General features: G+C 48.6%; 1 long non-coding RNA gene across 1 annotated transcript in view; it reads right to left on the minus strand.

The window, feature by feature from the left end:
* The window catches only part of LOC120996439, a 33,472-nt gene extending 24,147 nt beyond the window's left edge, over positions 1-9,325 (minus strand). The window contains exon 1 of the long non-coding RNA XR_005777779.1: positions 9,238-9,325. This is a non-coding gene — a long non-coding RNA (uncharacterized LOC120996439). The remainder of the gene's footprint in view (positions 1-9,237) is intronic.
* Between the last annotated feature and the right edge of the window lie 364 nt (positions 9,326-9,689).

Below are 9,689 nucleotides of genomic sequence, written 5' to 3' on the forward strand. Positions count from 1 at the left end.
CCTCCTTTCTTGATTGTGAATCTCAAATACTGCTGAAACTGATGGTGAATGGGGATGTGGTAATAGGCATCCTTTAGATCCAGGGTGCACAAGAAGGCCCCTGGATTTATCAGTGGAATCGTAGATCTTATAGACTCCATCTTGAAATGATAATGTTTTATCCATCTGTTCAGTAATTTTAGGTTGATGATGGTCCTTAATGATCCATCTGGTTTTGTTATGAAAAATTGTTTTGAATAATGACCCTTGAATTCCTGTGTAGGAGGGACCTGCACTATTGCCCCCAATTTTAATAACTTCTGGACATCCGCGTAAAGTTGATCTTGAAGAGAAACTGACTGGAAATTTGTGATCTGAAACATCTGTGGTGGAGGGAAGCGAAACTCTATTCTGAACCCCTTCTGGATGGATTCCAGAATCCACAGATTTTTGTTTATCTGGATCCATTTTTCCTAGAAGAATTAAAGTCTGCCCCCTACTGGCCTGGCGTCACTGTCTTTCTGTTTTGGGATTGGGATTAAAGAGAAACCCCCTGCCTTTTCCCCCTTTCGGGTAGCTCCATCTTCCCTTTACTCTTGGAAGGGTTTTGGAGACTGCTGACCGGTTTACAAAAGGGCAATGGCTTCTTATTTCTCTCCTCTTTTTTCTTGCCTTTTAATCTCTCTCGCTTCCTGTCCCTACAGAGACCAATAGGACAACCTCCATGGGTGCTGTCATGGAGGGACGTCCTGGAAATACGGTATATAATGCCCCCTACAAGTGGGTGTTCCCAGCGGGTTTGTGCCAGCCCTGGGGTGTTGCTTAAATCCCCAGAATTTACCCACTAAAATGTTGAAGCTTTTAATGAGGTTGGACCCACGTTTTAGGATCGAGAAGGCAGTCCCTTCCTAGGTTGCCATCATGAGCATCTGATATCACCGCACGGCCTCTCAAATTCAGCATTAAGTTGCCGACTATGTAATCCATGGTCAGCGTCCTATCAGACAAGGCGGGCATATCCTTGCGATATGCCCCCATTGTCCAAGATAGGAAAACCCCTTTAACTGCCGAAGAAGAAGAAAGACTGTGGCCGGCAATGCGGACAGAAGATACTGAGGAGCTGAATGAAGAAATTCTTCACAGGTCACAGAAACAACGCGTTTCGGCATCAGACTGTTTCCCTTCGTCAGGAAAGTACACCACAGCCGGTCAATTTACGCACAGAAAACATCCGCGAAGTGTACATGAGATTTGTGCAGTCTCACACACTCTGGTGCTACTGTAATACGCTACAATTTTTCCGCACAGGAATCAGAGTTGAAAAAACGCAGGTATTCCACAACGTGTGCGGGTGACCTTAGAGAATGCACATTCTCTTGCAAAAAATAAGCCCTCATACGGTTATGTAAAGGGAAAAATAAAATAAAAAAACATTCCCTCTCTATAAGGGCCCATGTACACGACTGTATGCCCTCCGAGACATACTATCCGTGAGCGAGCCATATGTCCCGGAGCGGTATCAATTGTATGCACAGCAACCTGTGCGAGTCGGGCCGCCCGCGTAACTACTGTCCTGCACATATGAGTGTCTCACAGGTGCCCGACGCGCACAGTAGAGATGAGCGAATTTCATATTTTGAAATTCATTCACGCTTCGTTTGGTGGTAAAAGCAGAGTTGCGTTATGGATTCCGTTACCACGGACCATAACGCAATTCTATGACAAAATGCCTTTAGAGGCATTCCGTTACTCATCCCGTCATAATAGAAGTCTGTGGGCTGCAAAACGGATCCGTCCCGTTTCCGTTATGCAGGGGAGTCCTCTTTTAATTAATAAGGGAGCGTGTCATTAAATGAACCCAGTGAACCGAAAAGTGTCACATCCAGGGCATTCGGTATACTATAAAGCGCAGCTAATTAGGCATCTGATTGAGGTGAGCGTCCGACTTACATCACGTATCAGGTCGTTCATCTTACACTGGGAGAGGGGCCCGATTTGGCAGAGGTCTGTCTATTAATACGAAATGCGTCAGCCGGGAGAGTTTCAGCGCGTTCGGGCACTCACTGCAGGATTTTAATTGAGGACATAGATTTCTTATAAAAGGTCAAAATAAAATCCTATTACATTTACACGGCCATAAGCTCAGGAATCGGCAATGCTGTAAAATAATGGGTGTAATTATGAAGCTTTAAAGGGTAACTGTCATATTTTTTTTTATTTGCTAGTTTATTAGAGCTAGGCATGTATACCTGAGTTAGGCCTCTTTCACACTTGCGTTGTCCGGATCCGGCGTGCACTCCATTTGCCGGAGGTGCCCGCCGGATCCGGAAAAACGCAAGTGAACTGAAAGCATTTGAAGGCGGATCCATCTTCAAAATGCGTTCAGTGTTACTATGGCAGCCAGGACGCTATTCAAGTCCTGGCTGCCATAGTAGTAGTGGGGCAGCAGTATACTTACAGTCCGTGCGGCTCCCGGGGCGCTCCAGAATGACGTCGGAGCGCCCCATGCGCATGGATGACGTGTCCATGTGATCACGTCATCCATGCGCGTGGGGCGCCCTGACGTCACTCTGAAGCGCCCGGGGAGCCGCACGGACGGTAAGTATACTGCTCCCCACTACACTTTACCATGGCAAACAGGACTTTAGCGTCCTGGCAGCCATGGTAACCATTCAGAAAAAGCTAAACGTCGGATCCGGCAATGCGCCGAAACGACGTTTAGCTTAAGGCCGGATCCGGATTAATGCCTTTCAATGGGCATTAATTCCGGATCCGGCTTTGCGGCAAGTGTTCAGGATTTTTGGCCGGAGCAAAAAGCGCAGCATGCTGCGGTATTTTCTCCGGCCAAAAAACGTTCCGGTCCGGAACTGAAGACATCCTGAACGGATTTCTCTCCATTCAGAATGCATTAGGATAAAACTGATCAGGATTCTTCCGGCATAGAGCCCCGACGACGGAACTCTATGCCGGAACAGAACAACGCAAGTGTGAAAGAGCCCTTAGACTGTCAATGATTGCCAAAAGATCTGTAATTACCTTATAACAGCTTTCATTAATGTCCTCTGTCCCTTTCCACTGCTCTCATAAAAGACAGTTGCTATGGCTCGTCTGTCTCCAGGAAGACAGAGGGGCGGTCCTTCACACTGCATGCCTGCATTAGGCTTCAGAGCGAGGAGGCGTGTCTCTCAGTAATCCAAACTGATTGGCTGGCAGGAAGCTGCTGGCTACAGCAAGTTTGTATTGGAAGTGAGGGAAAGCAGTTTTGGCCTCAGAGAACTGGCAGAGGAGCCATCTTGAGAAGATCCTCATAATGTAGCATTCAAAACAGCCGTAACTAATGGGGGAAACAAGGAAAACAGTGGTAAGTGAAGAAACTAAAGCTTGCTTTATGCAGAATGCTGCTGCAGCAGTAACATATGCTAACTTAGATTTTTTTTTATGAAAAATATGACAGTTATCCTTTAATGAGCCGCCGGCGAAGCGGAAGAATTAAAGGGATAACTCATCGAAACGAGATATTACCAAGTATGTGCTTAAAGGGGTTGTCTCACAAAACCCTCATCCTTTGTCCACGGGATAAGTGTCTGATCAGAAAGGGTGCGACCACTAAGATCCCCCCCCCCCCCCCAACCAAACATGAGAACTTGGGCGCTGTGTTCTACAGTTTGAATAGAACGTCGGTCACGCATGTCCGCTGCGGCTCCATTGAATTCTATGGAACTTCCGTAAACAGGCGAACGCTGTATTGTGCAACCATTTTTTATTCATCCAATGCATCTAAAATATAATATGTAGAGACTTTAGAAACTGTCTTCATTAAAGCGTCATCTCAACCTGCGGCTCTCCAGCTGTTGTAAAACTACAACTCCCACCATGCCCTGCTGTAGGCTGATAGCTGTAGAGACTGTCCGGGCATGATGGGAGTTGTAGTTTTGCAACAGCAGGAGAGCCTCAGGTTGGCCATCACTGAGATACGCCATCAATGTCAGATAGTACACCTATCTCCAGAACGGGCTTCCCAAACTTAAGAAGAGTGGACCGCGCAAGCGCAGCCGCCCTCTGTTCACCGGTATGGGAGTTCTGAAAATGGTTGATCTCTGGCTTAGCTAATTCCAGCAAAGATGAATGGAGAGGTGACCGTGCGCTCTCCATTCACTACTATGGGACTTCCGAAAATAGCTGAGCTCAATTTACTACACAATACACAAAATATATACAATACAGGGAGGCTCCTGCTGCAGCCAGCTGTCTTACAGCCAGACACAGGACAGTGAGGAGGAGGAGGAGGGGGGGACACGGCTGTTCTTCAGTGGAATTCCTATGTTCAGCGTTTGTTAAAGGGGCTGGTTTTTTTTAGATGGCATTTTACTCAATTTCAGGTAAAAATCTTTTTTTTTTTTAATTTGTCTTTATTAAAAATATTAAGCTATTTCAGAGATACAACAGTTAAAAAAAATAAAATAATAATTAGACTTACCGGTAATTCTGTTTCCTTGAATCCACCATGACGGCTACACATGAGATTGACCCCTTGACCTCTATTGGGTCAGGAACACGCAGAGAGTTTAAAAAGCCCCCACCCACTATCACCCATCAGTGTTTACAAATTACCCAAGTGGGTGCATGAAAATTATACGGCATATCATTTTTTTTTTTTGTGAGTATTACTTCATTCATACTCCATATTTGAACAATTAAGGGGGGGAATATACGAGCCGTCATGGTGGATTCAAGGAAACAGAATTACCGGTAAGTCTAATTACGGTTTTCCATTTCATCCACCATGACGACTACACATGAGAACTAACAGATTAAGGCTCCATTCAGACGTCCGTAGAATGGGTCCGCATCCGTTCCGTAATTATGCAGACCCATTCATTCTCTATGGGGCCGGAAGAGATGCAGACAGCACACAGTGTGCTGTCCGCATCTGCATTTCCAGAGCGCGGCCCCGATCTTCCGGTCCGCAGCTCCGGAAAAATATAGAGCATGTCCTATTCTTGTAGGCATTTCTATGGGGGTGCTGGCCGGGTGTATTGCGGATCCGCAATGCACTACGGACGTCTGAATGGAGCCTAAACGGTAGGGGGGGGCTACTGCTTGCAGAACTTTCTGTCACCGCCACTTCTGTGAGAAGGTCTGACAGACGTCCTTTTCTACCTCTTGTATGATGTTCTTTGTTTTGGTTTCACTTTCTCATCTCCTTTCCTTCTCCCAGGTGTCACCTATTTAGACTAATCCTCTTTCCTTTATATTCCCTCCCATACTGCCTCACTTTGCGGTTTATACTACTTCCTGGATTGAAGTGTTCACTGCTGGAGTCTTATGTTGATGCTTGTTCAGATAAGTCCCTTCATGTATTGTGTTTCCTTGCTGGCTTGATTCTAGGTGACCCTGACTCCGTCCATATTAAGTGCAGGGAGCCGGTGGTCGTGTCCCCTCACTATTATAGGGTTTTCAGGTGTCACACAGTCTAGGTACGAGGGCATGCAATTGTCTACCTCTGAGACCCTTGTATGTGCTTAGCAGTCAGGGTGAGCTCTTAGGGTTTTATAGGGGTCACCTTTATGCTCCTTAGTTTGGGATCAAGCCAGTCGGATGTTTATCCATAACTTCCTGCTATCTGCAACATCATCCGTGAACACTTTCTGGCCAAAGGTCAGGTCTGTAGAAGCAGAGACATTTAGACGGTAATGCTTTATGAACGCATTTATACTTGACCAAGTAGCGGCCCTACCAACCTTATCGAGAGATACACCAGCTTTTTCCGCCCAAGAAGGGGCCATTGCCCTGGTGGAATGAGCTCTGACGTTAGAAGGACTTGTAAGACCCATTAGGATATGGTGGTCTTTATCCAGCGACCTATAGAAGCTTTGGAAACCTTCTTCCCTTTATTGTGACCTGCAAACGGAATCAGAAGATTGTCATCCTTCCTAAATTCCTTAGAGGCTTCCAGGTACTGGATAATGGTCTCCCTTACATCTAGGAGATGGAACTGTTCTTCTGTCGGGTTTCCAGCAAAGCATGAAGACAAATGCAGATTTTTTTCCCCACAGGGGAAGTCACAGCAGGAGCGGCCGGAGGTGGGTCTGCACTTTCCATGTGGCTTCAGGAGCGGACATGCTGTAGCTTCTCCAGGAGCAGAATTCAGTGGAGACAGCAATGGACCAAATCGCCTGCTCCAAGAGCGGCGTCTGACGTCACAAGCGCGCGCCCGCGCTCCCCATGTGCTCCCTGGCTCCGCCCCCTCCGGCTATGTCGGGAACTGGCACTCTTTCGTCGGTCTGCTTCCACACTCAAGGGAAGGAAGACCATGCGGCAAGGAGTGAAAGCAGGCCCCCGCTCTCTCAGGGACGAGAAGCAACTCCTGTATTTTCCTCTGCCCAGCTTAAGCAGCCACCGCAGGAGAGCAGAGAGGAAGGAAGACAACCCTCGTTCCTTAAAGGTACCTGAAAAATAAAAAAAAACCTGCCTTTCTGTGGGATGCCCCATAGGGACAGGAAACACTGATGGGTGAGAGTGGATGGGGGCTTTTTAAACTCTCTGCGTGTTCCTGCCCCTATAGAGGTCAAGGGGTCAATCTCATGTGTAGCCGTCATGGTGGATGAAAGGGAAAACACTGTTTGCAAACTGACTGTTTTCTGTGAATCCCGTCATCTGGCAGCTCATGTGCAGGTCTTATCTCTAATCTCAAACATTTTTAAAGCCATATTCTTATCACCTTGATAAGAGTTTAGCTACAATGCCAGTTTATCAGCTTGCAAACAGACTCATTTTTTTAACCCTTGTATCTCAGAAATGGCTTATAATTTTTAATAAAGACAAATGAGTAAAACGCAAGGTTAAAAAAAAAAAAAAAGCCCTAGAGAGCGTCCTCAGCCTTTAATGGTGTTTTCCCTGTAGATTTTATTTTACCTGTTATCATTCATTTATAGAATAAATCTTAGATTTGGTATTAATGGGGTCTGACCCCCGGGACAAGCAACCAGAAGAAAGGGACCTAGTGACCCCCATTCTCTATATGCATAATGGGAGCATAAGAATGGAGTCCTCAGGACTTCTCCCATCTGATCCAACATTATCACCTTTCATATGGATATACTTTTTCCAAAACTATAATATTAGGAGTCCAACTCCCAGCAATCGGTCAGTCAGCTGAACGAAGAGGCTGCGGTGCTGTACTTATTCACCCATCACAGCACCACCCTTGTGCTTGTGGCTGTGACTGGTACTGCAGCTATTCACTTGAACAGGACCGCACAGCACGGCCGCCGCTGATGGATTGCAGGGTGGTTGTAACCATGGAAACGAGCAGTGTATAATGTGATGGAAAAATGAATCCAGCCAGCAAAGGGTGCAATACGGACAATCACAATACATTAGGAAGTGCCTTGTATTAACTTTCTCTACATAAAGTGAGAAAACCCCTTTAACGTCAGGGTGCCCTTTAAGAGACACACACACGATGCATCCGGCCGTAGATCTGCTCGCGCTGATGACTCAAAGATGAATCAACGATAAAAATAGAGAAGAAGTGATTCATCTACAGGAGCGATCGCATCAATCCGGCCGTCAGCAATTATAGAAAGTGATGAATCCCGAAATCTTTCGCCTGAGGCCAAATAACAGCACAAGTAACTAAAGTAAGTCGATTTCTAAAGGGTGTGTAGACTTGTGCATGGGATGCGGAGCAAGACGGATCCGTCATGACCCACAATGCAAGTCAATGGGGACGGATCTGTTTTCTGACGCAATAGAAAACGGATCCGTCCCGGATTGACTTTCAGTGGAGTTCATGACGGATCCGCCTTGGCAATGTTACAGATAATACGACCGGATCCGTACATACCGGATGCAGACGGTTGTATTATCAGTAAGGGAAGCGTTTTTGCTGAGCCTTGGTGTGAAAGTAGCCGAACACGTCAATCCAAGTCTGTGGGGGGGGGGGGGGGGGGGGGGTAGTGAGCACCAGCATGAGGGAAGTGGCACTAAAGACGTGGCGGACGTCTCTCTGCCGACTTCACGACTCCAGTGACACATAACGGCCCGGGGGACGCCCCCACATCACGTGTACACCGACACCCGGCGCACCCCTCCCCCAATGTATCTGCTCTGAGGTCCTGCATATAAAACCGCCATATGCTGCATTATGTCACTGTATCTGCTTCTGGGAAAGCTGAGTGACAACCAATATGGCCACCATCACCTCTATGACAGGAGTTGTCAGACAGCTCTTCCAGAATTATGAAGGACAAATCTTTCATATCACATATTGGTGCATAAACCAGGCAATTCTGGGAAAGCTAAGTGACAACCCCCGTCAGTCACGCGTCAGTCCTGGTGGCAGACAACCCCCGTCAGTCACACGTCAGTCCTGGTGGCCGACAACCCCCGTCAGTCACACGTCAGTCCTGGTGGCCGACAACCCCCGTCAGTCACACGTCAGTCCTGGTGGCCGACAACCCCCGTCAGTCACACGTCAGTCCTGGTGGCCGACAACCCCCGTCAGTCACACGTCAGTCCTGGTGGCCGACAACCCCCGTCAGTCACACGTCAGTCCTGGTGGCCGACAACCCCCGTCAGTCACACGTCAGTCCTGGTGGCCGACAACCCCCGTCAGTCACACGTCAGTCCTGGTGGCCGACAACCCCCGTCAGTCACACGTCAGTCCTGGTGGCCAACGACCCCCGTCAGTCACACGTCAGTCCTGGTGGCCGACAACCCCCGTCAGTCACACAGTCAGTCCTGGTGGCCAACGACCCCCGTCAGTCCCACGTCAGTCCTGGTGGCCGACAACCCCCGTCAGTCCACTGCAGTAGCTCTAGTTCTTCCCACACCGGTTGTCAGACAGCTTTCCCGCCCCTAAAGGACTTTACAGGACATTTTAGGACTTTCTCCCCGGACTGGGGACATGATCCGGACACTGGGGACATCAGGAACCACCACATCCAGGACAGGAGCTCAGAGGCAGCAGAGCCGACACCTCCCCGCAACTACCTGCTTGTCGGCAAAGTTGTCGGCGGGCAGTGAGGTCACAGGGGGAGGCACAAAACTGTGCGACAAAATGAACTTTCCCCAAACTGTGCGACCCCCTGTCCCAGACCTCCCCAGTCCGAGCAGCGGGACCCCCGCCCGGATCTGCCCCCACGTAACTTCTAGCGCTGCCCCGAGCAGACATCCCCTGATTCACCCCGCCACCCCCCGGGCTGTTAGTGCGCTCCCCGGCCCCCGCAGTGTGCGCAGCGCTGGATCTCTCACCTCCTGCTTCTCAGCCTGGTCCCAATAAGCAGTCCATGAGAAGAACCTCCACAGCGGAGGACCGAGACTACAACTCCCGGCATGCTGAGCGGCGGCTTCAAAAGGGAAAAACTTTATTAGGCAAGGGAGCGGGGACAACTGACATGGCTGCGGAGGCCACGCCCACCTCCACTCTGCACAACCTGCGGCAGAGCTCGAGAGATTCCTGGGGATGTAGAGAGGAGAGAGAGTGTGAGGAGATGAGAGCGGAGAGGTCAGGGGTGGACGAGAGAGGTCACATGATGGATGTGATTTCCACCAAGTTCCTGCTATCTTACACAACTGCCCCCCAATATGCACATTTGGCGCAGGCCTAATGGCTGTTATTCCAATAAAGGGAGGGAAAAACCATAAGATTGTAGGGGAGGACAGGAAAATGAAATTACGACAATGGCAGATATGACACATAACGA

The sequence above is a fragment of the Bufo bufo genome, chromosome 3 (genome assembly GCF_905171765.1).
Source record: "Bufo bufo chromosome 3, aBufBuf1.1, whole genome shotgun sequence".
NCBI classification, from domain to species: Eukaryota; Metazoa; Chordata; class Amphibia; order Anura; family Bufonidae; genus Bufo; species Bufo bufo.